Source organism: Cervus canadensis, chromosome 13 (genome assembly GCF_019320065.1).
Source record: "Cervus canadensis isolate Bull #8, Minnesota chromosome 13, ASM1932006v1, whole genome shotgun sequence".
NCBI classification, from domain to species: domain Eukaryota; kingdom Metazoa; phylum Chordata; class Mammalia; order Artiodactyla; family Cervidae; genus Cervus; species Cervus canadensis.
The window spans coordinates 76003418-76028805 of record NC_057398.1 but is presented as its reverse complement, the minus strand read 5'-3'; the positions used below and the strand labels follow the sequence as shown (position 1 = coordinate 76028805).

Genomic DNA, 25388 nt, shown 5'->3' with positions numbered 1-25388 from the left:
GAAATCCAGTTCCACCCACCAGAACATGGACACAATCTTCCCTAACCAGCAAACCTCGACAAGCCAAACATCCAGCCCCACCCACTGGGAGAAACCTCCACAATAAAAAGGAACCACAGACTACCAGAATACAGAAAGGCCACCCCAAACACAGCAATCTAAATAAGATGAAAAGGCAGAGAAATACCCAACAGGTAAAGGAACATGAAAAATGCCCACCAAGCCAAACAAAAGAGGAGGAGATAGGGAAGCTACCTGAAAAAGAATTTAGAATAATGATAACAAAAATGATCCAAAATCTTGAAAACAAAATGGAGTTCCAGATAAATAACCTGGAGACAAGGATTGAGAAGATGCAAGAAATGTTTAACAAAGACCTAGAAGAAATAAAAAAGAGTCAATTAAAAATGAATAATGCAATAAAAGAGATCAAAAACACTCTGGAGGGAACCAACAGTAGAATAACGGGAGGCAGAAGATAGGATAAGTGAGGTAGAAGATAAGATGGTGGAAATAAATGAAGCAGAGAGGAAAAAAGAAAAAAGAATCAAAAAAAATGAGGACAACCTCAGGGACCTCTGGGACAAGGTGAAACACCCCAACATTCGAATCATAGGAGTCCCAGAAGAAGAAGACAAAAAGAAAGGCCATGAGAAGATACTCAAGGAGATAATAGCTGAAAACTTCCCCAAAATGGGGAAGGAAATAGCCACTCAAGTCCAAGAAACCCAGAGAGTCCCAAACAGGATAAACCCAAGGGAAAACACTCCAAGACACATATTAGTCAAATTAACAAAGATCATACACAAAGAACAAATATTAAAAGTAGCAAGGGAGAAACAACAAATAACACACAAGGGGATTCCCATAAGGATAACAGCTGATCTTTCAATAGAAACTCTTCAGGCCAGAAACGAATGGCAGGACATACTTAAAGTAATGAAAGAGAATAAACTACAACCCAGATTACTGTACCCAGCAAGGATTTCATTCAAATATGAAGGAGAAATCAAAAGCTTCACAGACAAGCAAAAGTTGAGAGAATTCAGCACCATCAAACCAGCTCTTCAACAAATGCTAAAGGATCTTCTATAGACAGGAAACATAGAAAGGCTGTATGAATGTGAACCCAAAACAACAAAGCAAATGGCAATGGGACCATTCTTATCAATAGTTACCTTAAATGTAAATGGGTTGAATGCCCCAACCAACAGCCCCAACAGGCTGAATGGATACAAAAGCAAGACTCCTATATATGATGTCTACAAGAGACCCACCTCAAAGCAAGGGACACATACAGACTGAAAGTGAAGGGCTGGAAAAAAATATTTCATGCAAACGGAGACCAAAAGAAAGCAGGAGTCGCAATACTTATATCAGATAAAACAGACTTCAAAATAAAGACTGTGAAAAGAGACAAAGAAGGACACTACATAATGATCAAAGGATCAATCCAAGAAGAAGATATAACAATTATAAATACATATGCACTCAACATAGGAGTACCGCAATATGTAAGGTAAATGCTAACAAGTATGAAAGGGGAAATTAACAGCAACACAATAATAGTGGGAGATTTAATACCCAACTAACATCTATGGATAGATCAACCAAACAGATAATTAGCAAGGAAACACAAACTTTAAATGATAAAATGGACCAGTTAGACCTAATTGATATCTATAGGATATTTCACTCCAAAACAATGAATTTCACTTTTTTCTCAATCGCACCCAGAACATTCTCCAGGATAGAGAGAATGCATCCTCAGCCATAAATCTGCCTTGGTAAATGTAGAAAACATGAAATCATTTCAAGAATCTTTTCTGATCACAGTGTGGTAAGATTAGATGTCAACTACAGGAAAAATAGTATTAAAAATACAAACATATGGAGACTAAACAACATGCTACTTAATAGCCAACAAATCACAGAGGAAAAAAAAAAGAAATCAAAATATGCATAGAAAAAAAATGAAAATGAAAACACAACAACCCAAAACCAATGGGATTCAGTAAAAGCAGTGCTCAGGGGAAGGTTCATAGCAATACAAGCTTACCTCAAGAAACAAGAGAAAAATCAAATAAATAATCTAACTTTACACCTAAAGCAACTAGAAAAAAGAAGAAATAAAGAACCACAGGGTTAGTAGAAGGAAATAAATAATAAAACTTAGGGCAGAAACAAATGAAAGAGAAATAAAGGAGACTATAGCAAAAATCAACAAAACTAAAAGCTGGTTCTTTGACAAGATAAATAAAATAGACAAACCATTAGTCAGACTCATCAATTAAAAAAAAGGGAGAAGAATCAAATCAACAAAATTAGAATTAAAATGGAGAAATCACAACAGACAACACAGAAACACAAAGGATCATAAGAGACTACTCTCGGCAACTATAGAACAAAAAAAATGGACAACTTGGAAGAAATGGACAAATTCTTAGAAAAGTATAACCTTCTAAAACTGAACCAGGAAGAAATAGAAAATCTTAACAGACCTATCACAAACACGGAAATTGAAACTGTAATCAAAAATCTTCCAGCAAAAAAAAAAAAAGCCCAGGACCAGATGGCTGCACAGGTGAATTCTACCAAAAACCTACAGAAGAGTTAACACCTAACCTATTCAAACTCTTCCAGAAAATGGCAGAGGAAGGTAAACCACCAAACTCATTCTATGAGGCCACCATCACCCTAAAACCAAAATCAGACAAATATGATACCAAAAAAGAAAACTACAGGCCAGTATCACTGATGAACATAGATGCAAAAATCCTCAACAAAATTCGAGCAAACAGAATCCAGCAACATATTAAAAAGACCATGCATCATGACCAAGCGGACTTTATCTCAGGGTTGTAAGGATTCGTCAATATTTGCAAATCAATCAGTGTGATATATCACAGTAACAAATTGAAAGATAAAAAGGATAATATTATCTCAATAGATACAGAGAAAGCCTTTGACAATATTCAACATCAATTTATGATAAAAAAAAAAAACCCTCCAGAAAGGAAGCATAAAAGGAACATAAATCAACAGAAAAAAGCCAAATGTGACAAACCCAAAGCAAACATTATCCCCAATGGTGAAAAATTCAAAGCATTTCCCCTAAAGTCAGGAACAAGACAAGGGTGCCCACTCTCACCACTACTATTCAACATAGTTTTGGAAATTTTACACCACAGCAATCAGAGAAGAAAAAGAAATAAAAGGAATCCAGATTGGAAAAGGAGAAGTAAAACTCTCACTGCTTGCAGATGACATGATCCTCTAGAGAAAACACTTAACATGTCACCAGAAAATTACTAGAGCTAATCAATGAATATAGTAAAGTTGCAGGATATAAAATTAACACACAGAAATCCCTTGCATTCCTATATACTAACAATGAGAAAACAGAAAGAGAAATTAAGGAAACAATTCCATTCACCATTGCAACGAAAAGAATGAAATACTTAGGAATAAATCTACCTAAAGAAAGAAAACACATATGTATAGAAAACTATAAAACAATGATGAAAGAAATCAAAAATGATACAAATCGATGGAGAAATATACCATGTTCATGGATCAGAAGAATCAATACAGTGAAATGAGTATACTACCCAAAGTAATCTATAGATGCAATACAATCCCTATCAAGCTACCAACAGTATTTTTCAGAGAACTAGAACAAATAATTTCACAATTTGTATGGAAATACAAAAAACCTCAAATAGCCAAAGCAATCTTGAGAAAGAATGGAACTGGAGAAATCAACCCGCCTGGCTTCAGACTATACTACAAAGCTACAGTTATCAAGACAATATGGTACTGGCACAAAGATAGAAATATAGATCAATGGAACAAAATAGAAAGCCCAGAGATAAACCCACGCACCTATGGACAGCTTATCTTTGACAAAGGAGGCAAGAATATACAATGGAGAAAAGACAATCTCTTTAACAAGTGGTGCTGGGAAAACTGGTCAACCACTTGTAAAAGAATGAAGCTAGAACACTTTCTAACACCATACACAAAAAATAAACTCAAGATAGATTAAAGATCTAAATGTAAGACCAGAAACTACAAAACTCCTAGAGGAAAACATAGGCAAAACACTCTGACATAAATCACAGCAGAATCCTCTATGACCCACCTCCCACAGCAATGGAAATAAAAGCAAAAATAAATAAATGGGACCTAATTAAACTTAAAAGCTTTTGCACAATGAAGGAAACCACAAGCAACGTGAAAAGACAGCCTTGAGAATGGGAGAAAATAATAGCAAACAAAGCAACTAACATAGAATTAATCTCAAAAATATACAGGCAGCTCAGGCAGCTCAATACCAGGAAAAAACATGACCCAATCAAAAAATGGGCCAAAGAACTAAACAGACACTCCTCCAAAGAAGACATACAGTTGGCTATTAATCACATGAAAATTAATACGGAATTTAGAAAGATGTTAACAATGATCCTATATGTGAGACAGCAAAAGAGACACAGTGATAAAGAACAGACTTTTGGACTCTGTGGTAGAAGGTGAGGGTAGGATGATTTGAAAGGATAGCATTGAAACATGTATATTACCATATGTGAAGTAGATCACCAGTCCAAGTTCAATGCATGAGACAGGGTACTCAGGGCTGGTGAACTGGGACGACCCTGAGGAATGGGATGGGGAGGGAGGTGGGAGGTGAGTTCAGGATGGGGGGCACTTGTACACCCGTGGCTGGTCCGTATTGATGTATGGTGAAATCCATTACAATATTTTAAAGTAATTAGCCTCCGATTAAATAAATTCATTTTTTAAAAATAAAAAGATGGTAAAAAAAAATTAAAAATAAAAAGAGGAGCCCCCATGCCACAACAAGAGAGAAGTCTGCAAAAGACAACTAGAGAAGAGCTGACCCACCATGAATAGAGAGTGGACCCTCAGGGCAATTAGAGTGGAGCCCCATGCCACAAATAGAGACTAGCCTCCTGCACTTTGCAATTAGACAGGTGCCAGCCTGTCCATCTCTAGTAGAGAGGACCTGCCCCACTGCAGCTCAAGAGGAGGCTCCACCACAACTCTAAAGGAACCCCGAGTTACCTGCTACAATTCAAGAGGGACTCGAGTTCCCCACTGCAATTTGACAGGAGCCCTAGGCTGTAACAAGTAAAGGGGACACTTGTCAAAATGACAGAGGGGACCCCGGCCAAAACTGAAGCGGACGCCCCTGGCATAACTAGAGTGGAGTCCCCCAGCATATCACACCTAGAGAGAAGACCTTCTGCCGCAAATAGAGACAAACTCTCTGAAGGAAGTTGAGTGGAGGTCCTCACAACTAGAGAGCAGAAAACCCACTAATATTAGTGAGGAACTGCTAGTGCCATAAGTAGAGAGGACCTCCCCTGTGGAACCACCCACACCCCAACCAGAGAGGACACTGCCCCACACTTCTAGAGTAGCCCTCCACCACAACTCTAGAGAAGCCCATTGGACATCACACAAAGAGAGGAGCCCCTCTGCTGCTAATATAGATGAACTTCAACCAAAAGTAAAGAGGACCTTGCACATCACAACTAGAGAGAATCGAACCCACCACAACTACAGATTTGAACCTGCCCAAAATGATAGAGAAGTCCCATGACAAAATTAGTGACAAAAAAAAAAAAGACAGAAGCCACCCTGCACATCGCTGCTAGAGACAAGTCACCCCAAGACAACTAAAGAGGAGTCCCCACCGCAAGTCAAGAGGAACACTGAGTACAGCCATAATTCGAGAGGAACCCCGAGTTCCCCTCCACGACTCGAGTGGAACCCTGAGTCCCAAGCTGCAACTCGAGAGAAACACTGAGTAATGGCTGCAATTTGAGAGGAGCTCTGAGGCCCTGCTGCAACTCAAGAGGAACCCCGAATTACCCCTTGCAAATCGAGAGAAGGCCAGACTTCCCTGTTGCAACTCGAGGGTAACCTCGAGATCCCCATTGCAACTCCAGAGGAAACCCGAGTTCCCAACCTCAACTCAAAAGAAGGCCTAACTCCCCTCTTCCAACCCGAGAGTAACACTGAGTTCCCACTGCAACCCGAGAGGAACTCTGAGTCCCCTGCTGCAACTCAAGAGGAACCCCGAATTACCCCTTGCAAATCGAGAGAAGGCCAGACTTCCCTGTTGCAACTCGAGGGTAACCTCGAGATCCCCATTGCAACTCCAGAGGAAACCTGAGTTCCCAACCTCAACTCAAAAGAAGGCCTAACTCCCCTCTTCCAACCCAAGAGTAACACTGAGTTCCCACTGCAACTCGAGAGGAACTCTGAGTCCCCTGCTGCAACTCAAGAGGAAACCCGAGTTCCCCACCTCAGCTCAAGAGGAGGTCTAACTCCCCTGTTGCAACTCGAGAGGAACCCTGAGTTTCCAGCTGGAACTCGAGAAGAACCTTGGGTTCCCCACCTCAAATCGAGATGAAGCCTAATACCCCTGCAGCAACTCTAGAGGAACCCCGAATTCCCTGTTGCAACCCAAGATGAGCCCCATGCCCCCTGATGCAACTCCAGAGGATTCCCAAGAAGAGTCTAACCCACCACAATTCGAGAGGAACACTCTACTGCAACAAGAGAGGAAGCCCCATACCACAACTAAAAAGGAGGCCCCCTTGCCAAAACCAGAGAGTAACCTCCTGCACATAGCAACTAGAAAAACGCCCCTTCTCATCACAACCAGAGAGGAGTCACCCCCATCACAATTTGAGAAGAGCACTCTACCGCATCTAGCTACCACAACTAAAGAGAATCCCCACTTGCACAACTAGAGAAGAGTCTGCAAACAACAACTAGAGAGGAGCCAACCCCCCACAAATAAAGAGTGGACCCTCACTGCAATTAGAGGTGGAGCCCCATGTCACAACTAGAGAGTAGCCACCTGCACATTGCAACTCGCCAGGGGCCAGCCAGCACATCACTACTACAGAGGATCTGCCCCACTGCAGCTCGAGAGGAGGCTCCACAACAACTCAAAGGAACCCCAAGTTACCTGCTGCAACTCAAGAGGTACCCTGAGTTCTCTGCTGGAATTTGACAGGAGCCCTAGTCTGTAACAAGAAAAGGGGACACTGGTCAAAATGACGGAGGGGCTCCCTGGCCAAAACTGAAGCGGACTCCCCAGGCACAACCAGAGTGGAGTCCCCCAGGATATCACACCTAGAGAGAAGTCCTTCTGCCACAAATAGAGACGAGCTCCCTGAAGTAAGTCGAGTGGAGTCCCTCACAACTAGAGAGAAGCAATCCCACTAATGTTAGTGAGGAATCCCTAGTGCCAAAAGTAGAGAGGATCTCCCCCGTGGATCCAGCCACACCCCAACCAGAGAGCACACAGTCCTGCACCTCGAGAGGAGCTCTCCATCACAACTCCAGGGGAGCCCACCACTCTGCTCCTAATTGAGACGAACCTCACACCATAACTAGAGAGGAGCTTGCACACCACAACTGGAGAGAATCAAACCCACCACAACTACATAGTTGACTCCGACCACAACTATAGAGAATTCCCATGCCAAAACTAGTGAGTATTTACCCACCGAGCAACAAGCCAGGAGCCACCCTGCACATCCCTGCTAGAGAGGGGTCGCCCCAAGACAACTCGAGAAGAGGCCCTAAGGCAAGTCGAGAGGAACCCTGAGTTCCCCACCACCGCTCAAGTGGAACCCTGAATCCCCCACTGCAACTCAAGAGGAACACTGAATTCCCACCACAACTAGAGAGGAGCGCTGAGTTCCCTATTGCAACTCAAGAATCCTGATTGCCCAGCCGCCACTCGAAAGGAACCCTGAGTTCCCTGCTGCAACTCGAGAGGAACCCCGAGTTCCCCCTCGCAACTTGAGAGGAGGCGCAGCTCCCCTGCTGCAACTCAAGAGGAAATCCGAGTTCCACGCCTCAAACTCGAGATGAGGCCAGACTCCTCTGCTACAACTCAAGAGGAAACCCGATTTTTATGCCTCAACTAGAGAGGAGGCCTGACTTCCCTGTTGCAAATTGACAGAACTCCGAGTTCTCCATCACAACTCGAGAGCTACACCGAGATCCCTGGTGCAAATCGAGAGGAACCCTGAGATCCCCCTCACAACTTGAGAGGAGGCCTGAAACCCCCTGCTGCAACTGGAGAGGAAATTCGAGTTCCCCACCTCAACTCGACAGGAGACCTGACTCCCCTGTTGGAACACAGGAGGAACCCCAATTTCAACCTCCTCAATTCAAGAGGAGGCCCTATTCCCTTTCTGTGATTCAAAAGGAACCCCAAGTTCCTGTTGCAACTTAAGACGAGCCCCAAGGACCCTGATGCATCTCCAGAGGATTCCCAAGAGGAGCCACCCCCACCACAAATCTAAAGAAGCACTCTACTGCAACCAGAGAGGAAGCCCCATACAACAACTAAAGAGGAGGACCCCCTTGCCACAACTAGAGAAGAGTTTGCAAACCACAACTAGAGAGGAGCAGAAACAAAAACCTCAGTTCACCACACTGCAACTATAGTGGAGCCCCATACTGTAACTCTACAGTAGCCTACTGCACAGCACACCTAGAGAGGAGCCAACCTGCTAATCGCTACTAGAGAGGAGCTGCCCATGCAGCTCAAGGGAAGGCCCCAGAACAACTCTAAATGAACCCCAATCACCGGTCCCAACTCGAGAGGAGACCAGAGTCCCTCATCGTAACTCAACAGGAGCTCTATAGTGTCACAAGGTAGGAGCTCCCAGCGACAAACAGAGGGGCCCCCTGCCAAAACTGGAGAGGAGTCCTCCAGCACATTGGACCTAGAGAAGAGTCCCTCTGCTGCAAATAGATAAGAGGCCCCTGAAGTAACTCAAGATGAGCTTCTCACAACTAGGGTGGAGCAACCCCATGAAAACTAGTAAGGAGCCCCCAATTCCACAATTAAGGAGAACACCCTCCCCACAGAGAACCCCCAGAGGAAGCACTACCACTACTAGAGTAGAGCCCAGAGTCCCCAGCTGAACTTGAAATTAGGCCTGTGCCACAACTCAAGAAAAGTCCATGGCTACATGAAAGAAGGCCGCCGGCCAAAACTGAAGTGTCCCATTACCACACTGGGGTGGAGACAATGGACATAACACCTAGAGAGGGTCACCTCCACTGTAAATAGAGACGACCTCCCTGCTGCAAGTTGAGTAGACCCCCCGCCCCCACCAATGTCAGAGAGGAGTAACCTCGCCACAACTAGAGAGCAGCCCCCTGAACATCACAACTTGGGATGAGCATTCTTGCACATCACAATTAGACAGAAGCCTCCTTCCACAACTAGAGAGAAGACTCGCATGCCATGACTAAATAGGAGGGGCCTTGCCAAAACTAGAGAGCAGGTTCACCCAAACTGCATCTGGAAAGAGTGCCTGTGCACAGCGCTACGAGAGAGAGAAGCCCCCTCCACAATTCAAGAGGAACACTCCACTGCAACTCTAGGCGTGCCTCCTGTACACCATAATAAGAGAGGAGCCCCCCAACACACCTCGAGGGGAGACTGCACACCACAACTAGAGAGGCGCCCACCCAACGCAACTAAGAGTTGACCCTCCACAACAACCAGAGAGGTGTCCCACGCCACAGGTAATTTAGCCACCCATACATCACAACTAAACAGAAGCCACCCTGCACATTGCTACTAGAGAGGAGCCACCCCACCACAACTCGAGTGGAGGCCCCACCTCAACTCGAGAGGAACACCAAGTCCCCCAGTGCAACTTGAGAGGAGCCCCCAACCACAACTAGAGAGGAGAACACACACTGCAACAAGAGAGGAGCCCACCCAGACACCACATGAAGAAAGGAGGACCTGTATCTTGCCCCTAGAGAGGAGCAATCTCCAACACCACACCTCGAGAGGAGGCTCCACACCACTACTAGAGAGTAGCCCCTCAAACCACAAGTAGAGATGGGCCAGCAAACTGCACCTAGAGAAGAGTCGCATAGCATAGTACACCAAGACAGGAATTCCCAGTCCACAACTAGAGAGGACGTCCCCAGGCACAGCACAACTAGGAAGGAGCACCACAACACATCACAACTAGAGAGAAGCCCAACTGCTAAAACTAGAGAGCTGAATACACTCCACAACTAGATAGTTGACCTTCAGGCACAATTAGTGAGAAGCAAACTGCCAAAACTAGGGAGGTGTCCCCCCCGCCCCCCTGCTGTACATTGCATCTAGAGTGGAGAACCACTGCCACCACTAGAGTGGACAACTCTGTCACATGTAGATAGGAGCCCACAGAACTAGAATGGAACTCACACATGGATCACAACGAAACAGGAGGTCAGCACCACAACTAGAAAGGAGACCCCTGCTGTAACTCAAGAGGCACCCTGAGTTCCCCGCTGGATTTGTCAGGAGCCCTAGGCTGTAACAACAAAAGGGGCCATGGGCCAAAATGACAGAGGGGCCCTGAGACCAAAACTGAAGCAAATTTCCCTGGCACAAGTACAGTGGCGTCCCACAGGACATCACACCTAGAGAGAAGCTGCTCTGCTGCAAAGGGGAACAAGCTCCCTGAAGTAATTTGAGTGGAAGCCCTCACAACTAGAGATGCAATCCCAGTAATAATAGTCAGGAAACCCTAGTGCCAAAATTAGAGAGGACCTCCCCTGTGGAGCCAACTACACGCCAACCAGAGAGGACACAGCCCCGAAACTAGAGAAGAGCCCTCCACCACAACTCGAGAGGAGCCTGCTGGGTATCACACATACAGAGGCGGCCCTCTGCTGTTAACAGAAACGAACTTCACACCACAAGTAGAGAGGCGCTTGCACACCACAACTAGAGAGAATCGAACCCACCAAAACTACAGAGTTGACCCCAACCTCAACTAGAGAGAAGCCCCATGCCAAAACTAGTAAGTAGCCACATACATACCGCAACAAGACAGGAGCCACCCTGCACATCCCTGCTAGAGATGAATCACCCCAAGACACCTTGAGAGAAGGCCCTACCAAAAGTTGAGAGGAACCCTCAGTACCCCTCTAACTTGAGAGGAACCCCAAGTTTCCCACCACAGCTCGAGTGGAATCCTGAGTCCCATGCTGCAAATCGAGAGGAACAATGAGTTCCTGCCACAACTCAAGAGGAGCTCTGAGTTCCCTGATGCAACTTGAGGGGAGGCCAGACTCCCCTGCTGCAACTCAAAAGGAAAACCGAGTTCCCTGTCGCAACTCAAGATGAGCCCCAAGCCCCCTGATGCAACTTGAGAGGATTCCCAAGAGGTGCCACCCCCACCGCATTTGGAGAGGAGCACTCAACTGAAACAAGTGACGAAGTCCAATACCACGGCTAAAGAGGAGCCCCTCCAACCCCCACAACTAGAGAGGAGTCTGCGAACAACTAGAGAGAAGCGGAAACAAAAACGTTAGTTTGTTATAGCCACGCTTTCTGGGAAACAAACTCACTCAGAAAGACAATGCAGATAGTGGAATGCAGTTTATTACACCAGCGGGCCCAAGGCAGAGTCTCCTCTTAGCCAAGGACCCTGACCAGCATTTGTGAAAATCTTTTATACCCCCATGTGTACATGTCCGAACCCACCACCCCAAATTCCTTGAGACTTACGAAAGAAGGGTAACTACAATCACAATAACCCCATCATTCACGTGTTATGTGTTCAAATAGTTAATAATCAATAAGCCAGTGGTTACATTCCAACCAGTTAATAACCGATAAGCCTGTGGTTACATTACGATAGATACTGTCCGGAGGCAGGGGTGATTAGTGTATGTTTTCTCTCAGGTGATGAGTAACCTGGATAGATCTTCAAGGTTCCCCTATCCGGAGGGGTCCCTATCCTTCCATTGTCGTTCCCACAGGCACTAAGCAGAGAGTTCAGAGTCCATTGGAGAGGCGGCCGAGCACGATCAGCACGGACAGGCCTCAGATGGAGTCCAAGCCCTGTGAATTCCTTCTTCAAGTTGACACCACTGCAACAAGTGTGGAGCCACATGCCATAACTATACAGTAGCCTTCTAAAAGGTTGTTGCTAAACCACAAAAGACACTGGGATTCTTGGCCTCTGGAGGAGAATTCAATCCGTGGCCAGAGATGAGGCTTGATCACTCAGAGCTTTTGTGTAATAAAGTTTTATTAAAGTATAAAAGAGATAGAGAAAGCTTCTGATACAGACATCAGAAGGGGCAGAGAGTACACCCCTGCTAGTCTTTAGCTGGATATTATATAGCTACTAGCAGTCTGCTAATTAAAGAAAGGAAATGTCTCAAAACTCAGAAAATGGCACCAGGCCCCTCACCCACAAGATGCATTTGGAGATAACCTTGGCACCAGGTGAGTCATCCTGGGCCATAAAAACATTGACAAGAATCTTGAAGAAAGGCAGATTTCCATACAAATATATACTTTCATTAACATAGATTAGGAGAACAATGTATGAGTATACCTTACTGGTTTGTCAAGTCAGTTCTGAGCCTTTAGGCTGAACCAACTTGAAGACAGAGTCTGGGGTAAATATATAGTACATTAACATAGCTTAAGACACATGCCCATAAGAAAAATACATCGGTTACCTCAAGGTTTGAGAAAAGTTAAGTTCAGGTGGAGCCAGGTGTCATTATGGCAACACAGAATTTTAAGAGAAATCTCTTTTTAAATTTGTATGAAAGCGAAAGTGAAAGTGAAGTTGCTCAGTCGTGTCCGACTCTTTGCGACCCCGTGGACTGTAGCCTACCAGGCTCCTCCGTCCATGGGATTCTCCAGGCAAGAATACTGGAGTGGGTTGCCATTTCCTTCTCCATGGGATCTTTCCGACCCAGGGATCAAACCCGGGTCTCCCGCCTTGCAGGCAGACGCTTTAACCTCTGAAGCCCTAAATTTGTATAGAGAAGGGAAAAAAATGTAACACTAGTTTGTTTCCTCCTGCCACTTAAGAGAGAGACAAAAAAATGTCTGACCATTTCTCCAAAGAAAACATACAGATGGCTAATAAACACATGAAAAGATGCTCAACATCACTCATTGTCAGAGAAATGCAAATCAAAACCACAATAAGGTACCATCTCACACTGGTCAGAATGGCTGCTACCAGAAAGTCTACAAACAATAAATGCTGGAGAGGGTGCAGAGAAAAGGAACCCTCTTACACTATTGGTGGGAATGCAAACTAGTACAGCCACTATGGAGAACAGTGTGGAGATTCCTTTAAAAACTGGAAATAGAACTTCCATACGACCCAGCAATCCCACTCCTGGGTATACACACTGAAGAAACCAAAACTGAAAAAGACATGTGTACACCAATGTTCATCGCAGCACTGTTTACAATAGCCAGGACATGGAAGAAACCTAGATGTCCATCAGCAGACAAATGGATAAGAAAGCTGTGGTACATATACACAATGGAATATTACTCAGCTATTAAAAAGAATACATTTGAATCAGTTCTAATGACATGGATGAAACTGGAGCCTATTATACAGAGTGAAGTAAGTCAGAAAGAAAAACATCAATACAGTATATTAGCGCATATATATGGAATATAGAAAGATGGTAATGATGACCCTATATGTGAGATAGCAAAAGAGACATAGATGTAAAGAACAGACTTTTGGACTATGTGGGAGAAGGTGAGGGTGGGATGATTTGAGAAAATAACATTGAAACATGTATATTATCATATGTGAAGCAGATCCCAGTCCAGGTTCGATGCATGAGACAGGGTGCTCGGGGCTGGTGCACTGGAATGACCCTGAGGGATGGGATGGGTAGCGAGGTGGGAGGGGGGTTCAGGACGGGGGACACACGTACACCCATGGAAGATTCATGTCAATGTATGGCAAAAAGCACTATAATATTGTAATTAGCCTCCAATTAAAATAAATAATTTTTTTTTTTAATGTCTGACACTTGCAGCCTATTTCCTCCCTTTGGCGACCCCTGGCCTTCCTGCCTGTTACCCTCTCACTACTGCACAACACAGCTCAACAGGAGCCAGCATGCTAATTGCTACTAGAAAGGAGCTGCCTCATGCAGCTTGAGAGGAGGCCCCACCACAACTCTAAAGGAGCTCCAAGTCACCTGTCACAACGTGAGAGGAACCCCCGAGATGCCCGCCGCAACTCGATAGGAGCCCTATGCTGTCACAGGGAAGGAGACCCCGGTGACAAATAGAGGAGCTCCTTGCCAAAACTGGAGAGGATTCCCCTGCCAAATGTATGGAGGAGCCGCCAGCACACTGCACCTAGAGAGGAGCCACTCTACTGCAAATAGAGAGGAAGCCCCTGAAGTAACTCAAGATGAGCCTCTCATGAAGAAGGCATTCATAGGACCTGGACTCCATCTTAGGCCTGTTCATGCTGATCACGCTCAGCCACCTCTCCAATGGACTCTGAACTCTGTGTTTAGTGTCTATGGAAATGACAACAGAAGGATAAGACTCCCTCCGGACAGGGGAATCTTGAAGATCTATCCAGGTTACTCCTCGCCTAAGAGAACGCATACACTAATCACCCCTTCCTCCAGACAGGCCATAAATTTTTCTGTACCTGTCAGAGTGTGACCTCGTGCTTATTGATTATTGGCTAATTGTTTAATTATCTGAGCACATGGCACATCAGTGATGCGGTTATTGGGATTGTATTTACCCCTCCTTAGTTTATGTAAGTCTCAAGGAATTTGGGGTGGTGGGTTCGGACACGTACACATGGGGTATAAAAGATTTTCACAAATGCTGGTTGGGGTCCTTGGCTAAGAGGAGACTCTGCCTTGGGCCTGCCGGTGTAATAAACTGCATTCCACTATCTGCATTGTCCTTCTGAGTGAGTTTGTTTCCCGGAATGCGTGGCTACATTTGGTACATTGGCCAGGAAACTCCTCACTTCGAGGAGACAAGTCCCATTTGGGACTACTATGAGGCCTTGTGACTTGAATCTTCTAGAGGGGGAAGGCGCCCCACCCTTCTGGAAATATTCTGCTTCTCAACGCCCGAACCTTTCACATTAGCAGGTAGTGGATGGCAGCAGGGAAATTGAGCGCTCAGGTGAGGAGGAACCCCCCCCTACCCCAGCAGGGTGGAAGAGGGGGCCGGATCAACCCCCTGGGAGGGACTAGAAGGGGTACGGACCCACAGGAGCCTGGAATAGGCAGGCGGTCGATGAGCATGCTAGGGCTTAGGAAGGGAATTTATGAAGGTCACTTAGGAGGTGTGTCCACGCTGTCTCAGGGAAAATTATTACCAGCAATCGCCAGGGGATTTTTAGGATAGGAAACTGGTCCTTGTATGCTCATATTCTGCCCTCACCCAGGAGGTGCCCCATCTGCTGTGAAATTCTTGACCCCCTCAGAATTGTCAGGCTAGAAGGAGGGGGATACATAAGTGAGTATGAATTGGCTTTTCCAGAGACGGCCTGGGATATGGAATATTTAACCCATCTGTGTTTTCATACGCACCTGATCAAGCCCACCAAGGCAGAATGGACTTTAAGGGAGAAACAGTCTTGGACCACGTGGTGTTCTGGTTTGGCCGTGCTGACTAGCAGGTGAAGACCCGCCTATCCCCCTTCTCCCTCTGGGACCTGGCAGGATTTGGATGGGGATGACCTGACCCCTCCCCCACACTGGATAATGAGGAGTCTGCCTCCCAGTGCTCCACCAGGACCAGAGGCCACCTTAATGCCCCATCCAGGGCCAGGTGAAGTGTCTGCAGCAGCCACTGCTCTTCCACCAGCTCTCCCGGAGTTTGTAGAGTCACTGTTTTGGCAGACTCTGATCCTGGTGACAGAAGCCTTTGGCCAACACTTCCAGGATCCAGCTCCACCCGAACCGCCCAAGCTATAGCCCCTCTCCTGGTGAATACTGACGAGAAGGGGAGACATTGGAATTAAGCAGAGACTGCGCTCTGCCAGAGAGCCGGAGGGAACAAAAGAGAACAGACAAGAGATTTACAGTGCTAGCTGCTGCTCTGGGAAAGTCTATCTCGGGCCCTCTGGAAAACCTCCTCTGCCCCAGGGACAGGACAGTCCTTCAGCCGGTCCCAACGGAGGCCCCGGGCCCCGCTGCAGCCAAACCAGTGTGCCGGGTATGGAGCTTTTGGCCACTGCAAGAATGAATACCCTAAGGCAAGGAAGGAAGAGGAAGCTCCCACAGTTGTGGGGCTTGCTGACTTGGAAATTAAATAGGGCTGCCGGGGCTCAGAGATATCAGGTCCCCGAGAGCCCATGGTAACCTTAAAAGTGGGGGACCAAAACATTGACTTCATGGTGGATACAGGAGCAGAACTTGCGGTAGTAACAAAACCTATGTCACCTCTGTCCAAAAAGACTACCGCTGTAACTGGGGTATCAGGAGAAGAGATGATTAAATCGTTTTGCCAGCCCAGAAAATGTCAGATGGGGGGGCACCAAGTGATTCATGAATTCCTCTACATTCCTGAGTGCCCAGTACCCCTGTTGGGAAGAGACTTGCTCTCCAAACTTTTACAATGTATTATGTATTTACAATGTATGAATTTTGAATTCATAATTTAAAATTAGGAATTTTACAATGTATTATGAATTTTGTAACCCAGAGGTTGATAGTGTTCTCTCATGTGGGTGGCCGGAGGGATAGGGTACAATATATCGCAATAAATGATGCTCTTTACGGAAACTAGGAGCAACAAGAGGGGGGAATGAAGAAGGAATTCATAGGGCCTGGACTCCATCTCAGGCCTGTTCATGCTGATCACGCTCAGCCACCTCTCCAATGGACTCTGAACTCTGTGTTTAGTGTCTATGGAAATGACAACAGAAGGATAAGACTCCCTCCGGACAGGGGAATCTTGAAGATCTATCCAGGTTACTCCTCGCCTAAGAGAACGCATACACTAATCACCCCTTCCTCCAGACAGGCCATAAATTTTTCTGTACCTGTCAGAGTGTGACCTCGTGCTTATTGATTATTGGTTAATTAACTGTCTGACCACATGGCATGAGTGATGGGGTTATTGGGATTGTATTTACTCTTCCTTAGTTTATGTAAGTCTCAAGGAATTTGGGGTGGTGGGTTCGGACACGTACACATGGGGTATAAAAGATTTTCACAAATGCTGGTTGGGGTCCTTGGCTAAGAGGAGACTCTGCCTTGGGCCCGCCGGTGTAATAAACTGCACTCCACTATCTGCATTGTCCTTCTGAGTGAGTTTGTTTCCCAGAATGTGTGGCTACAACACTCACAACTAGAGTGGAGCAACCCTGTGAAAACTAGTGAGGAGCCCCCAGTGCCATAAATACAGAGAACAGCCTCCCCACAAAGAACCCCCAGAGGAGGCACCACCACTACTAGCTAGGAGCCCCAAGTCCCCTCCTGAACTTGAGAAGGCCTATGCCACAATTCAAGAGAAGCCCATGACCACCAGAGAGGAGCCCCACCCATCCAACCTGGAGAGTGTCCCACCACCACAGCTGGAGAGGAGAACCCAGACATTGCACCTGAGATGAATTCCTCACAGGAGGTGCGAGCAGCTTCTCTCTCTCAGAAAACTCAAGAATCAGACCTGGAAGTGATCACGCAGAAGCAAAGCAAAGTCCTCACAAGGTTTGTCAGTAACTTACAGTGTAAAATCTAAGCAGTATTCTGAGGCAGAAAAGAGGCTTTGGAAAGCAAGTTCTGACTTACTGGTTCACAGCATGATTCGGAAGAATGTGAAAACACAAGCTGGGCACTCGGATCCTCCTGTGAGATCACTGGTTTTAAACAGAGAGTTCTGTGAACAGAGAATACTCTAAGTCTACCTAGCCTGCTTAGGTGAAAATGTACCCTGAGGTAACCCTCTAATAAGGAATTACAGGCAGCTTGCTTTCATTTCCAAAATGAACAGCATCTGACTAACGAAGATGTGGAACTGAATAACACACAAGGAAGGAAAGTTTTTCCAAGTAACTTTCAGTCTAAAATCAACTAGGCTTCAGAGGCAGAAAATAGAGCTTTAACCCAAAGCTGGGGTTCAAGGATCACACACAGCATGTTTCTGAAGAACATAAAGACACAAAAGGGCTGAGTGGATCCTTCTGGGAGAACCATTGTTTGAGCGGGCAGTAAACTGTAACTAACATTTTTAGGTGTACTTGACCTCTTAGAAGAACTACCAAGGCATGACAAGCAGCTTCTTTCTTTCAGAAAGCTCAAGGATTAGGCTAGGAACCTGTCAATCTGAATAAAATGAAGGAGATGGCAGTGTTTTTCCAGGAAACGGCAGTGTTTTTCCAGGAAATGGGTCAAAACCCAACTTGTTTGCTGATTTGCAATGTTACAGCTTGAGCCAAAAGCTCAGTTTGCTATGTTCCCACACAGCATGAGTCTGAAGAATGGAAAGACACACACAGGGCACTCTGGACTCTTCTCTGGGTGTACTGGTTTGGGTAGAGAGTTCTGTGACTTGCTAGTTCTCTAACTATAACTAACCTGCATATCTGAAACTGTCATCTGAGATGGACCTCCTAACAAGGGTTTGCAAGCAGCTTGGTTGTTTTGAAAAATTCTAGGATTAGACTAAGGCAGTTGTTGAAAAGAATAAAACAAAAGCAAGCAAGGCATCTCGCGGCTGCTTTCCATCTCAAATTAACTCGTTCTCTGAGCCAGAATGTACATCTTTGACCAGAGCTTGGTTTCAAGGTTCACATGGAGCATGGTTCCAAAGATTGCAAAACACACAGGGCCCACAGGATCCTTCTGTGAGAACACTGGTGTGAGCAGAGAGGTCTGTGACTAGTTAGTTCCCTAGCTATAAGTAATGCAGTTAGGTGCAAATGTTCTGGGATGACCTCCAAACTAGCATGTTCACGCAGCTTGTTTCAGAAAAGTCAAGGTTTAGACTAGGAAGTTGTTGATATGATTAAAACAAAAGTCGACCAAAGCGCCTTTCAAGTAACTAACCCAAGGCAGAAGAAAAGCCCTAAGCAAGAGCTCGGTTTTCCAGGTTGACACACAGCTTGATTCCTGAGACTGCAAAGACACAGATAGGGCACACAATTCTGTAGAAACCATGGTTCAAGCAGGGAGTTCTGGGTCTCTTTAGTGCTCTGAACGATAACTCACCAGGTTGGGTGTAAACAGACTCAGAGATGACCCTGGAGCAAAGAGTTGCAAGCAGCTTGCCTGTTTCAGACAACTCAGGGATCAGACTAAGGAAGCTGTTGAATGGATTCACCCAAAGCAGCCAAAGTGTTATTCAGGTTACTTTCAGTGGAAAACGACCTCCTTTTCTGAGGCAGACAGTACAGCTTGAACCCAAAGCTCAGGTTTCAAGATTACACACAGCATGATATGCTGTGTCTGAACCTTGTAAAATGTCACAACTTATGGATGCCATTGAACTGAATAAAACAATACTTAAGGAATTTGTTGACTGCAGTAAAAGAAAAGCACCATTGTGTTTTGGAGGTCAATTTCGGTCTAAAATGGACTCGTTTTGTGAGGCAGGAAATAGAGCTTTCACCAAATGCTCAGTTTCAACATTCACACACAGCATGTGCCTTCCAAAGGTAAAGACACAAACAAGCCCATTGGATCCTTCTCTGGAAACACTGCTTTGAGCTGGGAGTTCTGTGACTAGTTAGCACTCTAACTATAGGAAACCTGGATAGGTGAAAATGTATTCTGAGATGACCTAATGAGGAGTTGCAAGCATCTTTTTCACTTCTGAAAACTTGAGGATTAGAGTAGGAAGCTGTCAATTTCCACAAAGCCATAGTGAGCAAATGGTGTAGCAAGAGGCTAGTTGCCTGGGGCAGGAAATACAGCTTGAACCAAAAACTTGGTTTTCAAGGTTCAGGCACATCAGGTTTCCAAATAAGAATGTAAAGAAACAAACAGGGCACACTGAATCTTCCTGGGAGAGCACTGCTCTGAGCAGAGAGTCCTGTGCGTAGCTACTTCTCTCACTACAGCTAAGCTGCTGAGGTGCAAATGTGCTCTGAGATGAATTCCTCACAGGAGGTGCAAGCAGCTTCTCTCTCTCAGAAAACTCAAGAATCAGACCTGGAAGTGATTGATCAGAAACAAAGCAAAGCCACCAAAGGGTTTGTTGGTAACTCACACTGTAAAATCTAAGTAGCTTTCTGAGGCAGAGAAGAGGCTTTAGCCAGCAAGCTCTGATTTCCCGGTTCACAGCGTGATTTGGAAGAATGTAAAGACACAACCTGGGCACTAGGATCCTCCTGTGAAAACACTCGTTTTGAACAGAGAGTTCTGGACCAGAGACTACTCTAAGTCTACTCTAAGCCTAGGGGAAAATGTACTCTGAGATGACCCTCTAACAAGGAATTGCAAGCAGCTTTCTTTGGTTTCCAGAACAACAGGATTTGACTAAAGAAGTTGTGGAACTGAATAACACACAAGCAAGCAAAGTGTTTTCCACATAACTTTCAGTCTAAAATATACTAGGTTTCAGATACAGATAATTCCGCTTTAAGGAAAATGTCAGTTTTCAAGGTTAACACACAGCATGTTTCTGAGCAGTGTAAATGCACCAACAGGGCATATTGGAGCCTTCTCTGAGAACTCTGAGAAGGTTTGACCAGAGTTCTGGACTAGTTTGTACTTCAACTGTAACTAACATGGTTAGGTAAAAATATACTCTGATATTACCTCCTAACATGGAGTTTCCAGCAGCCTGTTTCTTTCCAAAAACTCAACGATTTGATAATGAACTTATTGAAGTTGATAGAGAAAAAGGAAGCAGAGAACTTTTCAAGTAATTTTCAGTCTGAAACTATCCAGCTTTCAATGGTAGAAATACAGCTTTTACCCATGGGCTTGGATTTCCAGGTTCACACTCAGCATTTTTCTGAGGAGTTTAGAGACACACACAGGACACAATGGATCCTTCTGCATGAACATTGGTTCGAGCAGAGAGTTCTGTAACTAGTGAGCACTATACCTATAAGTAACCTGGTTACGTAAAAATGTACTCTGAGATGACCTCCTAACAAGGAGTTTGCATGCAGCCTGTTACTTTCAAAAAACTCAAGGGTTAGACTATGGAAGTTATTGAACCTAATAAAATAAAAGCAACCAAAGTGTTTTTTCATGTAACTTTCAGTCTAAAACTACCAAGTTTTCAGAGGCAGAAAATACAGCTTTTGTCAAGAAGCTCAGAGTTTCAAGTTCACACACCACATGTTCCTCATTAGTTTAGAGACATACACAGTACATGCTGGACACTTCTGTGAGAACACTGGTTTAAGTAGAGAATTCTGTGACTAGTTAGTACTATACCTATAGCCACTCTGGTTATGTGGAAATGTATTCTGAGATGACCTCCTAACAAGGAGTTTCACAATTCATATGGAAACACGAAAGACCCTGAATAGCTAAAGCAGTCTTGAGAAAAAAGAACTGAAGGAATCAACCTTCCTGACCAGATTATACTACAAAGCTACAGTCATCAAGAAAGTATGGTACTGGCACAAAAACAGAAATATAGGCCAATGGAACAAGATAGAATGCCCAGAAATAAACCCACACACCTATGGGTACCATATTTTTTACAAAGGAGGAAGAATATACAATGGGGATAGCCTCTTCGATAAGTGGTGCTGGGAAAACTGGACAGCTAGTGTAAAAGAATGGAATTAGAACACTCCCTAACACCATACGCAAAGATAAGCTCAAAATGGATTAAAGATCTAAATGTAAGATCAGAAACTATAAAACTCTTCAAGGAAAACATAGGCAGAACACTCAATGACATAAATAAAAGCAATATCCTCTATGACCCACATCCTAGAATAATGGAAATAAAAACAAAAATAAACATGTGGGACCTAATTAAATGTGAAAGCTTTTGCACCAGAAAGGAAACTACAAACAAGGTGAAAGGACAACCCTCAGAATGGGAGAAATTAGTAGCAAATGAAACAACTGACAAATGATTAATTTCCAAAATAAATAAGCAGCTCATACAAGTCAACACCAGAAAAACGAACAACCCAATAAAAAAGTGGGGAAAAGACCAAACAGATGTTCCTCCAAAGAAGACATACAGATGGCTAACAAACACATGAAAAGATGCTCAACATCACTCATTATTAGAGAAATGCAAAAATCAAAACTACAATGAGATACCACCTCACACCAGTCAGAAAGGCCATCATCAAAAAATCTACAAACAATAAATGCAGGAGAGGCTATGGAGAAAAGGGAACCCTCTTGCCTTTCTGGTGGGAATGTAAATTGATACAGCCGCTATGGAAGATGGCATGGAGAGTCCTTAAAAAACTGGGAATAAAACCACCTTATGACCCAGCAATCCCACTCCTAGGCATATACCCTGAGGAAACCAAAATTGAAAAATACATATGTACCACAAGGTTTATTGAGGCACTATTTACAATAGCTAGAACATGGAAGCAACCTAGATGTCCATTGGCAGGTGAATGGATAAAGAAGCTGTGATACATATACACAATGTAATATTATTCAGCTATAAAAAGAAATGCAAAAAAAAAAAAAGAAATGCATCTGAGTCAGTTCTAATGAGATGGATGAACCTAGAGCCTATTACACAGAGTAAAGTAAGTCAGAAAGATAAATATAGTATACTAATGTAACATATGGAATCTAGAAAGATGATACCAATGAATTTATGTGCAGGGTAGCAATGGAGACATAGACTAGAAAACAGACTTACGGACATGGGGAGAGGGGAGGAGAGGCTGAGACGTATGACGAGAGCAACATGGAAACTTACATTACCATAAGTAAAATAGATAGTCAATGGGGATTTGATGACTCAGTGAACCGATGACTCAGAGAACTCAAACAGGGGCTCTGTATCAACATGGCAGAGTGGGATGGGGAGGGAGATAGGAGGGAGGCTCAAGAGGGAGGGGACTTATGTATATCTATGGCTGATTTATGTTGATGTGTGACAGAAAACAACAAAATTCTGTAAAGCAATTATCTTCAATTATAAAATAATAATTTTTTTAAAGTATAAGATATTTTTGTTCTTCAGTCATAATATTGTGTCTGACTCTTTGTGACCCTTTGGACTGCAGCACACCAGGCTTCCCTGTCCTTCACTATCTCCCAGAGTTTCCTCAAATTCATGTCCATTGAGTCAGTGATGCTATCCATCCATCTCATCCTCTGCCACCCCCTTCTCCTCTTGCACTCAATCTTTCCCAGTATCAGAGTCTTTTCCAATGAGTCTGCTCTTCAGTTAGGTCACCAAAGTAATGGAGCTTCAGCTTCAGCAACAGTCTTTCCAATGAATGCTCAGGGTTGACTGCCTTTAGGATTGACTGGTTTGATATCCTTGCAGTCCAAGGGACTCTTGTCTTGTCCAGGACCACAATTCAAAAGCATCAGTTCTTTGGTGCTCAGCCTTCTTTATTGTCCAACTCTCACATCTGTTCATGACTACTGAAAAAACCATAGCTTTCACTATACAGACCTTTGTGGGCAAAGTGATGTCTCTGCTTTTTAATATACTGCCTAGGTTTGTCATAGCTTTCCTTCCAAGGAGCAAGCATCTTTTAATTTCATGGCTACAGTCACCATCCACAGTGATTTTGGAGCCCAAGAAAATAAAATTTGTCACTGCTTACTACCTTGAAATAAATTTAACCAAGGAATGAAATACCTGAAACTATAAATTACTGATGAAGGAATTTGAAAATTATAGAAAGAAATGGAAAGATATCCTGTGTTCTTGGATTGGAAGAAATAATATTGGACGTTAAAACGTCCATACAACTCAAAGCAATCTAGAGATTTAATGAAACCCCTATCAAAATATCCATAACATGTTTCACAGAACTAGAACAAATCCTAAAATTTATTGAAACTGCAAAAGATCCCAAAGAACAAAAGCAATACTGAGAAAACAAGAACAAACGTGGAGGTATCACACTCCCCAAGTCAGATCATAATACAAACCTATAGTAATAAAAACAGCACAGTAGTGGCATAAAAACAAACCCATATGTCAATGGAAGAGAATAAATAAATATTATTCCAGAAATAAACTTGCACACTTATGGTCAATTAATCTACAACAAAGGAGGCAGGAATATACAATGGAAAAAAGCTAGAATATTTACACTCTTCAGTAAATAGTGCCAGAGAACTGGACAGCTACATGTAAAACAATGGAATTAGAATATTTCATCACACCACATACAAAAATAAACTCAAAATGGATTAAAGACTTAAATGTAAGACTAGAAAAATAAATAAATAAATAAATGTAAGACTAGAAACCATAAAGCTCCTACAAGAGAACATAGGTAGAATACTCTTTGACATAAATTGCAACAGTATTTTTTGGATCTGTCTTCTAAGTCAAAAGAAATAAAAGCAAAAATAAACAAATGGGACCTAATTAAACTTAAAAGCTTTTGCACAGCACAGGAAATCATTGACCAAACAAAAAGACAGCCTTTATTTATGACTAATAAAGGATTAACATCCAAAAATATAAACATCTCATACAACTTAATATCAAAAAAACAAACAGCCCAATTTAAAAGTGAGCAGAAGACCTGACTAGACATTTTCCCAAAGAAAAAATACAGATGGCCAACAAGCACATGAAAAATGCTCAGCACTACTAACTATCAGAGAAATACAAATGAAAATCATGAAATATCACTTCACACCTGTCAACATTACTAATTATCAGAGAAACATAAATGAAAACCATGAGATATCACCTCACACCATCAAAAAGTCCATATATAAATTAATACGTATATATGTGTATACACACACAGTAGAATAGTACTTGACCATAAAGAAAAGAAATTCTGCAATTTTCAGTAATGTGGATGGACCAAGGGAGTTTTATGCCCAGTGAAATAAGTTAAACTGAGAAAGACTAATATTGTATATTATCACTCATATATGGAATCTAAAAACTAAAACAAATAAATGTAGTAACAAAACAAACAGACTCACAGATATAGAGAACAAACCAGTGGGGAGAGGGAAGGAGGAGGAGCAAGATAGGGGTATAAGATTAAGAGATACAAAGTACTTATACATAAAGAAGCAACAAGGATATATTGTATGGCACAGGGAAACATAGCCATTACTTTGTAAATGGATTGTAACATACAAAAATATTTAATTGCTATGTTGTACACCTGTAACTAATAGAATATTGTAAATTAACTAAATTTCAACAAAACATAAAGAAAAGCTGATAAGAATAACAATGCTTGAGTTAAAATAATTAAGGGACTTAGAAGAATTTATTAAATGGAGATGCGTTTCTAACTCCTGAGTGGAAAGACTCAATAGTATATAGATATCAATTTATCCCCAAATTAAGTCTATAAGTTGAAGGAAATTTTAATTTAAAAAACTCAGTAAAAATTTTTGGAACTTGAAAAAAATAACAGCTCTTTTTGTAACTTTTACAA

General features: G+C 43.5%; 1 protein-coding gene across 2 annotated transcripts in view; it reads right to left on the bottom strand.

The window, feature by feature from the left end:
• Window positions 1-25388, bottom strand: part of LOC122452366 (RAB11-binding protein RELCH-like) — a 72574-nt gene that overhangs the window by 45987 nt on the left and 1199 nt on the right. The window lies entirely within an intron of this gene.